The sequence below is a fragment of the Bufo gargarizans genome, chromosome 3, assembly GCF_014858855.1.
Source record: "Bufo gargarizans isolate SCDJY-AF-19 chromosome 3, ASM1485885v1, whole genome shotgun sequence".
Classification (NCBI taxonomy): domain Eukaryota; kingdom Metazoa; phylum Chordata; class Amphibia; order Anura; family Bufonidae; genus Bufo; species Bufo gargarizans.
In genome coordinates, this window is record NC_058082.1 from 290,744,311 (window position 1) to 290,758,680 (window position 14,370).

Genomic DNA, 14,370 nt, shown 5'->3' on the forward strand with positions numbered 1-14,370 from the left:
GTGTACATGAGCATTTTTATTCACGCATCACTTCTGCAATGCTTTGAAATCGTAGCATGTTCTATATTCTGCGTATGTAACGCAGGACAGGCCCCATAGAAGTGAATGGGGCTGCGTGAAAAACGCATTGCATCCGCAAGCAAGTGCGGGTGCGATGCGTTTTTCACTGATGGTTGCTAAGAGACGTTGTTTGTAAACATTCAGTTTTTTATCACGCGCGTGAAAAACGCATCCAAACGCATTGCACCCGCGCGGAAAAAACTGAACAACTAAACGCAATCGCAGACAAAACTGACTTGTTTTAGTGCCAAAATCGCAGCATTTTCACTGAACGCACCCTGAACGCATCCGGATCAAATCCGTCACGCCAGTGTGAAAGCAGCCTAACACCTTCAGGACCATGGACGAGAATGCTCGTCCTAACTTGCAGGTACTTCAGGCACTCGGACGAGCTTTCTCGTCCTGCAGTTAAACTGTCACTGTGAGAAAACACACAGGGCCAGATTTATCATGACTCTGACAGCTCACTCCACTTTCACATATGGCTAAAGTCAGTTTTAGCGACTTATGATCGGCCCTTTAAGACTGTAATAAATGTGGTTTGACGGTAGCAGTTTATCTGTCAGTAAGGGGCTTTACAAAAGTCGCACGTCTTTACGAAAAAGACGCATGTTCCAATAAAAAGTCTCATAAGATAAGCATGGTCCTTACTGGAGTGAAATTTTTTTGCAACTTTTTAAATACGCCTACTTTCAGAAAACTGGCGAGAATAGCGCAGAGCCGAAAAAAGTTACAATTTTTTGCGCAGTTTTAGCGATTGCACAAAAATTTGCGACTTTTTCACTCCATTATTCTGACTTGAGCTAATGATAAATCTGGCCCACAGTGTCAGGATAGTGACAATAGCTGTTACAGACAGCTGAGTGGTCACAACACCTATGGCGGAGACAGTCACAGCTGTCCCCGTCTGACGATCGCTGTGATTGGTCAGTCAATCCAGACTGACCAATCACAGCTAAAGGCGCCTATTTCAACTCCGATCTCCTCAGTTTTGCGATTACTGTAACAGTGCTGAGGAGATCGAGAGTGTGTGCTATAAATCCTCAGCAGTACACTCCTAATTGCTGAGGAGATTGCAGCTGCAGCCTTCATGGGGGGCTGTCTCCAGTGCTGAGAACATCGGAGCAGCTTGTAATTCTCTGTCTCCAGTGCTGAGGAGATCGGAGCTGTGGATAAGCCTACTTTTCCCCCTTAGCTGCAGAGTTGACCCCTTCAGTCCCCCTTATACATCTTTAGCCCTTTATTAGAGTTCCGTGATGTTTGGGGAGCTGTGTGAGCAGTGAGATGTTACCTGCCCTTCCCCCTTAGCTACAGTTACCCTATCAGCTGCACTTAGTCCCCCTCAGACACCAATACCCCTTCCCTAGTGCTGTGTGACCTGTGACTAAAAGGCAGGAAGCTGTAAGTGTATTACAGTGAGTAATACACTTACAGCCAATGCATTACAATACAGAAGTATTGTAATGTATATTAACCCCTTAAGGACACATGACGTACCGGTACGGCATGTTTCCCGAGTCCTTAAGGACACATGACGTACCGGTACGTCATGGCTTTAAATAGCGATGCCGGCGCCGCGGGGGTTAATCGGAACGGGATGCCGGCTGAAATCATTCAGCCGGCATCCTGTAACAATGCAGGGGGGGGTCATTTGACCCCCCCGCATCGACGATCGCAGAAAACCGCAGGTCAATTCAGACCTGCGGTTTTCTGCGTTTCCGGTCCATTCGGGTGTCCTGTGACCCGATGAACCGGAAAAAGACTGCGATCGGTGGCGTAATTTTACACCACCAATCGCAGTCCGAGGATTTGCAGAGGCGGAGCTGGCCCTGGTGCTGAACGCCGCTGTCCAGGGTGCTGATTGGTGCAGGGGAGAGAGGCGCGAGATTCAAACTTCCTGCGCTCCTCTCTCCCCTCCTCTTCCTGTTCTGCACGAGCACCCGGCAGCATCGTCCAGCACCAGCTCCTGTGTCCCCCTAATCGCCATCCATCACCCTCCTGCACCCATCGCCACCCAGGTAGGTTAGGGTCAGTGAGGGAGAGGCACCTTTAGGCAGGGATAGAAGGGAAAAGTTAGAAAAAAAAAAAAAAAAAAAATCACATTTATTCCAAACTTTTTTTTTTCAGCTACCAGACCCCAGACCCCCCTGCCACTTGCCCCCCCCCGCATCCCCCCCACCACCAGCCCCCCCCTCACCACCAGCCCCCCCCCCCCCCCCCCCCCCCCCACCAGACCCCCCCCACCACCACTTTTTTTTTTCTGCGTGCGCTGACTGGCCGGCACTTTTTAGCGTCCGTCCACTGTTAGCGCATCGCCCGCCCCACCGCCCCACCACCCCACCGACCGCTGATCAGCGTTGAACCGCTGATCAGCAAGTTTGAACTTTTTTTTTTTTTTTTTCTAACACTTGCCCATTTTTTTTGCCTGGACTTTTAGTACGTGAACACCCGTGCCCCCACACACACGCACATAGAATAAAGGTTTACACGCACGCACATACACACGCACACACACACCCATGGCCCGCCGGGTGTTCTCGGCCGAGGAGGCATATGCCCAGATTGCCTCCGACTCTGAGAGCCCCAGTGAGGATGAGGATGACCCCACGTTCCTTTTGTCATCCGCATCCTCCTCATCATCATCGGATGACGATGAGCCACCAAGGCAGCGGAGACGCCGCCAGGCGGAGCCAGGGGCCACACATGCTAGGGATCCTGTGGCCCACCCTAGTACGAGCCGCCCTGGGGTTCGTACTGGTTTCCCGGCCCACCAAATAAGTTCACCGGAGCCCCCTGCCGATGAACTTAGCTGGTGTCCCCCAGTGGACTTTGAGCCTGAGATTCCGGATTTCGCTGGCAATCCTGGAATCCAGATTCCCACAGTGGGGTTTACTGAAATAGACTTTTTTAGTTTTTTTTTCAGTAACCCACTGGTGAATCTGATGGTGGAGCAGACGAATCTGTACGCCCAACAGTTCGTCGCTCAAAACCCGGGCTCATTTTTGGCTAGACCCGGTGGCTGGACGCCGGTCAGTGCAGCCGAGATGAGGACATTTTGGGGCCTCGTGCTGCATATGGGTCTAGTGCAAAAACCCAGTGTCAGGCTGTACTGGAGTGGGGACGTCCTATACCAGACCCCACTGTACAGTACGGCCATGACACGCTCCCGGTTTGAGGCCATCCGGAAATGTCTGCATTATTCCGATAATGCAGCATGTCCCCCCCGAAGTGATCCTGCCTATGACCGGCTGTACAAGATACGGCCGGTCATCGATCACTTTGGGGCCACATTTCAGCAGGCCTACGTACCTGGAAGGGAGGTCGCGGTTGATGAGTCTCTCGTTGCGTTCAAGGGGAGACTCAGTTTCCGCCAATACATTCCCACAAAGCGGGCGAGGTATGGCGTGAAGCTATACAAAATTTGTGAGAGTACCTCAGGGTACACTTACAAATTTCGTGTGTACGAGGGGCGAGATTCCCGGATTCAACCACCAGAATGTCCCCCCACTCTGGGTGTTACCGGGAAACTCGTGTGGGACCTTATGTACCCACTGCTGGATAAGGGTTACCACTTGTACGTGGACAACTTTTATACCAGCATTCCCTTGTTCAGGTCCCTTGCCGCCAGATCCACGTTCGCTTGTGGGACCGTGCGGAAAAATCAACGCGGCCTCCCTGCCCACCCCCTCCAGGTACCTATCCCCAGGGGTGAGACCCGTGCACTTACCAGTGGAAACCTGTTGCTGGTCAGGTATAAGGACAAGAGGGATGTCCTTATGCTGTCCACAATCCACGGTAACAGCACCACCCCAGTCTCTGTGCGAGGTACCACGGCAACGGTCCTCAAGCCCGATTGTATCGTCGCCTACAATCGGTATATGGGAGGAGTTGATCTCTCTGATCAAGTCCTCAAGCCATATAATGCCATGCGCAAAACCCGGGCATGGTACAAAAAAGTTGCGGTCTACATGGTGCAGGTTGCCATGTACAACTCTTTTGTACTATCCCGAAGCGCTGGCAGCACAGGGACATTCCTCCAATTCTATGAGGCAGTCCTCAAAGACCTGATCTTTTCGGACCGGGAAAGAGCAGGCCGGAGTACCTCGGGAACTGGAGGCGCCCGGATCGTCCCTGGCCAACACTTTCCAGGTGTGGTCCCCCATACTGGAAAGAAGGGACGAACCCAAAAAAGATGCAGAGTGTGTCACAAGAGGGGGATACGGAAGGACACCACTACTCAGTGTGACACTTGCCCCGATCATCCGGGCCTCTGCATTATCGATTGCTTCAGGGAGTATCACACTTCCATGGAGTACTAAATTTTTATAATCTCCAACAGTCCCCTAGAGAACATAAAACACTATGGCTCTCAGACTTTGGAGACACAGAAACAATTTTTTTTCCCCCAAAAAATATTAGTTTTAGTGCAGGCATCCTCAAACTGCGGCCCTCCAGATGTTGTAAAACTATAACTCCCAGCATGCCCAGACAACCTACAGCCATCAGCAGGGCATGGTGGGAATTGTAGTTTTACAACATCTGGAGGGCCGCAGTTTTAGGATGCCTGCTTAGTGTCTCCAAAGTCTGAGAGCCATACATATTGGGCATCGTCGCGTGCGTAAAAGTCGTCGCTATAAAAATAACATTTGACCAAACCCCTCGGATGAACGGTGTTAAAAATATAAAATAAAAACGGTGCCAAAACACCCATTTTTGGGCAAAATTTCCATTTGAATCCTTTTTTTCCAGTAATAAAGCAAGGGTTAACAGCCAAAAAAAACTCAATATTTATGGCCCTGATTCTGTAGTTTGCAGAAACACCCCATATGTGGTCGTAAATGGCTATATAGCCGCACGGCAGGGCATAGAACGAAGGGAACTCCATATGGTTTCCGGAAGGCAGATTTTGATGGACAGTTTTTTTTTTTGACACCACGTCCCATTAGAAGCCCCCCCTGATGTAGCCTAGACTAGAAACTCCAAAAAAGTGACCCCATCTAAGAAACTACACCCCTCAAGGTATTCAAAAGTTACTTTATAAACTTTGTTAACCCTTTAGGTGTTCCACAAAACTAAATAGCAAATGTAGAAAAATTTTAGAATTTAATTTTTTTGTTACCTTGCCTCAAAAAAGTGTAATATAGAGCAACCAAAAATCATATTTACCCCTAAAATAGTACCAAATCAACAACCACCTTATCCCGTAGTTTCCTAGATGGGGTCACTTTTATGGAGTTTCTACTCTAGGGGTGCATCAGGGGGCTTGAAAGGGTACATGGTGTAAATAAACCAGTCCAGCAAAATCTGCCTTCCAAAAACCGTATGGCGTTCCCCTTCTTCTATGTCCTGCCGTTTAGCCAAATAGTAGTTTACGACCACATTTGGGGTGTTTCTGCAAACTACAGAATCAGGGCAACCCATTTTGAGTTTTGTTTGGCTGTTAACCCATTTTTTTCAGTAATAAAGTAAGGGTTAAAATGGAAAATTTTCCAAAAAATAGAAATTTCTAAATTGTTTCTCCATCTGCCATTAACTCTTGTGGAACACCTAAAGGGTTAACAAAGTTTGTAAACCCAGTTTTGAATACCTTGAGGGGTGTACTTTCTTAGATGGAGTCACTTTTTTGAAATTTCTATTCTAGGGGTGCAACAGGGGGCTTCAAATGGGACATGGTATAAACAAAACCAGTCCTGCAAAATCTGCCTTCCAAAACCCATATGGCGTTCCCCTCTTTCTACGTGCTCCCGTTTGGCCAAACAGTAGTTTACGACCACATATGGGGTGTTTTTGCAAACTACAGAATCAGGGCAACCCATATTGAGTTTTGTTTGGCTGTTAACCCTTACTTTATTGCTGGAAAAAATGGGTTAAAATGGAAAATTTTCCAAAAAATAGAAATTTCTAAATTGTTTCTCCATCTGCCATTAACTCTTGTGGAACACCTAAAGGGTTAACAAAGTTTGTAAACCCAGTTTTGAATACCTTGAGGGGTGTACTTTCTTAGATGGAGTCACTTTTTTTGAAATTTTTATTCTAGGGGTACAACAGGGGGCTTCAAATGGGACATGGTATAAACAAAACCAGTCCTGCAAAATCTGCCTTCCAAAACCCATATGGTGTTCCCCTCCTTCTATGTCCTCCCGTTCGGCCAAACAGTAGTTTACGACCACATATGGGGTGTTTTTGCAAACTACAGAATCAGGGCAACCCATTTTGAGTTTTGTTTGGCAGTTAACCCTTGTTTTACTCCTGGAAAAAATTTATTATATTGGAAAATTTTCCAAAAAATAGAAATTTCTAAATTGTTTCTCCATCTGCCAATAACTCTTGTGGAACACCTAAAGGGTTAACAAAGTTTGTAAACCCAGTTTTGAATACCTTGAGGGGTGTACTTTCTTAGATGGAGTCACTTTTTTGAAATTTCTATTCTAGGGGTGCAACAGGGGGCTTCAAATGGGACATGGTATAAACAAAACCAGACCTGCCAAATCTGCCTTCCAAAACCCATATGGTGTTCCCCTCCTTCTATGTCCTCCCGTTCGGCCAAACAGTAGTTTACGACCACATATGGGGTGTTTTTGCAAACTACAGAATCAGGGCAACCCATTTTGAGTTTTGTTTGGCAGTTAACCCTTGTTTTACTCCTGGAAAAAATTGATTATATTGGAAAATTTTCCAAAAAATAGAAATTTCTAAATTGTTTCTCCATCTGCCAATAACTCTTGTGGAACACCTAAAGGGTTAACAAAGTTTGTAAACCCAGTTTTGAATACCTTGAGGGGTGTACTTTCTTAGATGGAGTCACTTTTTTGAAATTTCTATTCTAGGGGTGCAACAGGGGGCTTCAAATGGGACATGGTATAAACAAAACCAGTCCTGCCAAATCTGCCTTCCAAAACCCATATGGTGTTCCCCTCCTTCTATGTCCTCCCGTTCGGCCAAACAGTAGTTTACGACCACATATGGGGTGTTTCTGCAAACTACAGAATCAGGGCAACCCATTTTGAGTTTTGTTTGGCAGTTAACCCTTGTTTTTTTCCAGGAAAAAATTGATTATATTGGAAAATTTTCCAAAAAATCTAAATTCTAAAAATGTATGTCCATTTGCCATGAAGTGTTGTGGAAGACCTAAAGGGTTAACAAAGTTTGTAAAAACAGTTTTGAATACCTTGAGGGGTGTAGTTTCTAGAATGGGGTCATTTTTGGGTGGTTTCTATTATGTAAGCCTCACAAAGTGACTTCAAACCTGAACTGGTCCATAAAAAGTGGGATTTTGAAGATTTCCGAAAATTTCAAAATTTGCTTCTAAACTTCTAAGCCTTGTAACATCCCCAAAAAATAAAATATCATTCCCAAAATGCTACAAACATGAAGTAGACATATGGGGAATGTAAAGTCATCACAATTTTTGGGGGTATTACTATGTATTGCAGAAGTAGAGAAACTGAAACTTTGAAATTTGCAAATTTTTCAAAATTTTTGGTAAATATGGTATTTTTTTATGCAAAAAAATTAACTTTTTTGACCCAATTTTAGCAGTGTCATGAAGTACAATATGCGACGAAAAAACAATCTCAGAACAGCCTGGGTAAGTCAAAGCGTTTTAAAGTTATCAGCACTTAAAGTGACAGTGGTCAGATTTGCAAAAAATGGCCTGGTCCTTAAGGTGAAATAGGGCTGTGTCCTTAAGGGGTTAAAAGGGGGTCAGACCCCCAAAAGTTGAAGTCCGAGAGTGGGACAAAAAATAAAGTGAAAAAAAAAATTGAAAAAAAAAGTTTCAAGTAATAAAAGCGTCCTTTTCCCAAAATAAAGCAGACATTAGGTATCACCGCGTCCGTATCAACTGGCTCTCTAAAAATACCAAATGACCTAACCTCTCAGGTGAACACCGTAAAAAAATAAAATAAAAACGGTGTCAAAAAAGCCATTTTTTGTCACTTTACATCACAAAAAGTGTAATAGCAAGCGATCAAAAAGTCACATGCACCCCAAAATAGTGCCATTCAAACGGTCATCTCATCCCATAAAAAAATGATACCCTACCTAAGACAATCTACCAAAAAATAAAAAAACTATGGCTCTCAGACTATGGAGACACTAAAACATGATTTTTTTTGTTTAAAAAATGCTGTTATTGTGTAAAAGTTAAATAAATAGAAAAAGTATACATATTAGGTATCGCCGCGTCTGTAATGTCCTGCTGTATAAAAATATCAAATGACCTAACCCCTCAGGTGAACACTGTAAAAAAAATATAAATAAAGTGTGTAAAAATTTTTTGTCACCTTACATCACAAAAAGTGTAATAGCAAGCAATCAAAAAGTCACATGCACCCTAAAATAGTACCAATTAAACTGGCATCTAATAATGAAAAAAATGATACCCTACATAAGACAGGCTTTTAGAATATGGAGACACAAAAAATATATTTTTTCAGAAATGCTTTATTATTTAAAAATGAAACAAACAACAAAAAAAGTAGTCATTTTTGGTATTGTCGCATCCATAACAACCTGCTCTATAAAAATACCACATGATCTAACCTGTCAGATGAATACTGTAAATAACAAAAAATACAAACGGTGTAAAAACAGCAATTTTTTGTTACCTTGCCTCACAAAAAGTGTAATATAGAGCAACCAAAAAATCATATGTACCCTAAAATAGTACCAACAAAACTGCCACCTTATCCCATAGTTTCCAAAATGGGGTAATTTTTGGGGAGTTTCTACTCTAGGGGTTCAACTTATAATTATTTCAGTGAAATCTGCCTTCCAAAAACCATATGGCATTCCCTTTCCTCCTGCGCCCTGCCGTGTGCCCTTACATCAGTTTACGACCACATATGGGGTGTTTCTGTAAACTACAGAATCCGGGCAATAAATATTAAGTTTTGCTTGGCCGTTAACCATTGCTTTGTTAGCAGAAAAAAATGGATTAAAATGGAAAATCTGCCAAAAAAGTGAAATTCTGAAATTTCTTCTACATTTTCCTTTAATTCTTGTGAAACACATAAAAGGTTAACAAAGTTTGTAAAATCAGTTTTGAATACCTTTTTAAAATGGGGTAATTTATGGGTGGTTTCTATTATGTAACCCTCACTAAGTGACTTCAGAACTGAACTGGTCCTTAAAAAGTGTTTTTTTTTTAAATTTCCGGAAAATTGTCAAGAGAATGTCTGTTTTAAAAGCAGAGAAATTGAAATTTTATAAAAAAAATTGCAGTTTTCCATTTTTTTTTGCAAATTTGGATTTTTTTTTCTAAATAAAAATGAAATATTTTGACTCAAATTTACCACTGTCTTAAAGTACAATATGTGACGAGAAAACAATCTCAGAATGGCCTGGATATGTAAAAGCGTTTTAAAGTTATCACCACATAAAGTGACACGTCAGATTTGCAAAAAATGGCCTGGTCCTTTAGGTGAAAAAGGGGTTAATTGAATGGGATTCCATGGCTAAACAGCTGCAATCAAAGCCTTATATTGCCAAGCACAATGCCAACCATTGGATGGACTCTGGAGCACTGGAAACATCTTCTGTTGAGTGCCAAATTACACTTCTGTATTTGGCAGTCTAATGGCTAAGTCTGTGATTGACAAATGCCAGTAGAATGTCACCTGCCTGACTTTAAAAGAGAAGACTGATGGAGGGATTAATGCAATGGGCTTGTTTTTCAGCAGTTGCCGTAGGCCCCTTAGTTGGAGATAAAATAAATCTTAATACTCCAGTATAACAATACATTTAGGACTATTGTAGGTTTCCAACTTTGTTGTAACAGTTTGGGGAAGGTCCTTTTCTGTTCTAGTGCCCAAAGCAAGGTCTATAAAGGCATGATTAGCGGGTTTGGTGTGGAAGAACCTAAGTGGCTGCACGGAGCCCTGACCTCATCCTCAACCAACACCCTTGGAATGAGCTAGAATAGAGATTGCTGCAAAGTAAGAATGCTTTCAGACAGAATTGTTAAAAGTTTATTTTTTATCAATTAACAAAATGTAAAGTGAACAAAAAAAGAGAAATCAAAATAAAATCTACATTTCCTTTAAAAACACTGTCAGTTTATCTAGGAACTCAGCAGGAAGGTTGTTTCATACATCTGGGAGAACTAACTATAGATCTTTTGTGGATGTAGGTTTGCTCACATCCTTGTCTCTTCATGTAATCCCAGTATAGAGCACCACAAGGGCTTAGAGGCAGTAGAACATAGACTAAACAGCTCTCATTACACACCACAGAGGATACAATTCATTTTGTCACTCCTGGAAGTCGTACTTACCAGCAACTACTTTTTATTCAAAGATGAGTTCTATTTCCAATGCAGAGGGACTGCAATGGGTTCCAATGTGGCCCCAGGCCAAGCAAACATATATATGGCATTTTTTGAAGATCTTCATGTATATCCATCCAGCTTCTTCCAATTTGTGAGGGGCTGGATGAGATATATAGATTATATTTTTTTCATTTGGACAGGAACGGTACCACAATTGCAGGAATTTAATGACTACCTCAATAGGATCCATCAGGAACTTTAGTTTACCAAAGTTTACTCAACTGATAAACTACAAATTTTGGATGTGTTGATCTACATGGAAGGTAATTGTCTGCAAACTGACCTATTAAAAAAAAAAACTACAGAAATAATTTCCTCCAATTTGACAGTGCACATGCACGTGGGATGGTCAAATCACTACCTTACAGTCAGTTCCTATGAGTTAGGAGGATAGTAAGCGAAGAACAAAATATTCAATATAGATTAGAAGAAATTCACAGAAAGAGGGTATCCCCCACAATTGGTAAAAAGATATGAGGATAAAGCTCAAAATATAACCGGACAAGGACTCATTAGAAAAGAGAAACGTAAAGAACAGCTACGAAAAATCCCATTTGTCTCTAAATACACTCCCCTCAGTAATGAGGTTTCGATGATTATTAAAAAAATATTACTGACCCAAGCTTATCCCAAAATTCCTGAGTTTCAGAATCCCTCACTATTTTCATATAGGAGGGGTACTAATCTATGAGATAGGCTAGTCCATGCAGACTCCTTTACTCCACACCAACAGCTAAGTAAAAGAACAGGCAGCTTCCCATGCTTGGGTTGTTACCATTGTAATAGCATGATAAAGGGCAATTCGTTTTTACACCCTCGGACAGGTAACTAAGTACCACATTAAACAACTATATACATGTAATTCCTCAGTTATTTACATCTTACAATGCCCTTGTGGACTACTATATGTGGGTGAGACCACACAGGAGGTCAAAAATAGACTCATCCAGCACAAGTCAAAAATTCGCAAATCCATAACTAATGGCCCTGGAACATTTTTCCAAATTTGGACACAATATCTCACAACTGAGGTTTTAGGTCATTGATGGGATCCTGTAACTTCGAAGGGGAGGGGACCGAGAGACTCTCCTTAAAAAAATTAAACTCAAATGAATCCACAAACTGGACACATTGGAATCAAAAGGACTCAATAGAAATTTCAATTTAAGCATCTTTCTGTAGTGACATTCCCCGGTTGCGTCCATCATGCCTCCTATATGTGGCCTAGCTACGTAGTATTGTAACATAAGTATAGTGCCCAACAATAGCTTATTGTTGTGTTGGTTTTATCTATATCACAAATGTCTCTCTTTTTGCTTTTGTACTGCAGGCGGTACTCCATGTGAAACCATTGATTTTAACTCTCCCTCCACCCGACGACTCCTCCAACTGCGGCTACACAGACTCTGTTTCAGCCAAGGACTCTACTACTCCTACTGTAAATATCCAGCAGCTACTCCAGAACAACGGGGGTAAGTTCTTTACAATATTGGATGAATGTTGAGGGTACGAGACACAACTCCTCTGACAGCCATTGGAACAATAAGCGGTCGGGGGACACTGTCATGAGGCCCTTCTACCTCTTTACAGTGTGAATTCGCTAAAGGAATTCTGCGGTAAAACACTGTTTATACATGAGGAATGTATGAATTGTGGCTTTGGCCCCTTTTGTGGGGACTGATGGCCAACTGACCGTTGACCATGTCCCCGTAGGGCCCACAGCCTAGTATGGGGTTCCATGTCATGACCAGGGGTCATTTCAACAACGACACCGGCCAGTTGAGTACCCCTCCACATATTCAGGCCAGTTGTCAAGTTGAACCCCACACCCAGTTTTAGCTGCTGGATTCATCTAATTTCTGAGTTGCTGCGAAGGGGACGTGATCCAAGTTCTTTTGGGATCGCCCCTCCTCCTCAGCAACAATAGACGTCATCGGCGCCAGTACTTTGGATCGGTGCTGCGGGCAGGAGGCTTTCCCATTTATTTGGGTCTGCTTCCTCCCCTCCGCAACACCGGACGTCACAGGTGCCCTCTATTTTCATTGTCTGCCACAGGATCCCTCCCCTCTGGGAGCGGGGGATTACAGTACGGCGGATGTGTGGCACGCACTCGACACACGAGTACAGCACGGGATTTCACATGGACGCCTACCAGTAAGTACACTCCTATATATTATGTCAAGAAATAGGAGACACAAGTATGGCGTAACTAGATTCATTGTATCTTTACACAAGGGACATCTACTTCCTATATATAAGTTATATGTGATGTGTTTTGATGTTCACACCCCCTATAGAAGGGGGAGGTATATACACACACACATACATTCGTATGTCATCCGTTTTATGCGGAATCCGTTCCTGGAAATTAAATCCTGCCCACAGAAATCACTTATTCACTTTTTTTTTCAAAGAAATCCAAACAACTTTATTTGCTTTGTGAAATTTATACATGTTTCCGTTTTTTGCGGATCCGCAAAAAACAGATGACATACGGAAACATTTTCAGGAACAACGGATCCGCAAAAAATGGACCGAAATTCGGGATATAGAAAAATACTGACGTGTGAATGTAGCCTAACTCGATACACACACTATCAATATATAAAAGCAATGTCAAACCAATGAAACAAAGAGACAACTCATTTCAATGAATTTTTAATTATCTTCAAATTAAAAAATAAAACTGATTGGATTATGCATTTGTTATACTGCCCTGTTAAGTGCATATGTAAAGAATAAGCAACCACCAGCCAATACTTTGAAATGAAGTAAAACTTATAGCTGTACCTTCCAGTATAAGGCATCATGCACACAGCCGTGTCCAGCTCCATTTTGTACTCACTTAAGCTGCATTTACAAAGATCAAATTTTCAAACCACTCATGACCAACTGGTTTGTAGGCCCAATCAATTAAAATCTAAACTAAAAACAATATATAGTTGATCTTGAGTTTTGCTACTGATTTTCTGCTACGTATTTCACCATTTGAACACAGCCTATTACTAGAAAAAGAAGTATTCAAACTACAGAAATATTGGTGGCTAAGTGATCTATTTTGCAGAAATTATCGATTATTGTGGCAATCAGTGTGTGAAGATGAACCTCTGACTGATGGAAGTATTTAGCACTAGTCAGATTGCATATTATTCTATAATCATAATCCTTATAGCCACGACAACCAAAGGCGGAAAAAAAAGGCTAGGGAAAAAACATCCGTGTGTCTTATAGTGCTAGTGGGCGTTTCTAGTATAAAAGCACTATATTTACAGATGCCTAACTAGGCAGAAAAACCTATCTTGACCCAGGTTTTGGGGGATCTGTGGAGGACGCTGTTATGTGGGGGATCTGTGGAGGACGCTGTTATGTGGGGGATCTGTGGAGGACGCTGTTATGTGGGGGATCTGTGGAGGACAGTGTTATGGGGGATCTGTGGAGTACACTTATGGGGACCTGTGGATGGCATTGTTATGGGGTGGATCTGTGGAGGACAGTGTTATGGGGGATCTGTGGAGGACACTTATGGGGACCTGTGGATGGCACTGTTATGGGGTGGATCTGTGGAGGACGCTGTTATGGGGTGGATCTGTGGAGGACGCTGTTATGGGGGAAATGTGCTATGACACATAGGGCCATGAGGGGGAGGCAGCATAAGACATATAGCATCTTATGCTGGTCCCCCTCATGGCCCTATGTGTCCCCTCATGTCCTAAACTGCGCACATAACTGCCTTTGCGTGTAAAGTGTTACTCCTGTGTGAAACAATCTCTCTCCTATTGATAACAGGTCCGGCTGTACTCACTGTCACCATGAATGCACTACAGCGAGCGGCAGCGAGGTGGCCGGCCGACGCATGACTGACATCACTTAGTAACGCTCCTCCCACTTCAGGAAGCAGGAGCGTTACTAAGTGACGTCAGTCACGCGCCTGCCGGGCCGCTCGCTGCAGTGGCATTTTCGGGTCGGCCAAATCGAGACTC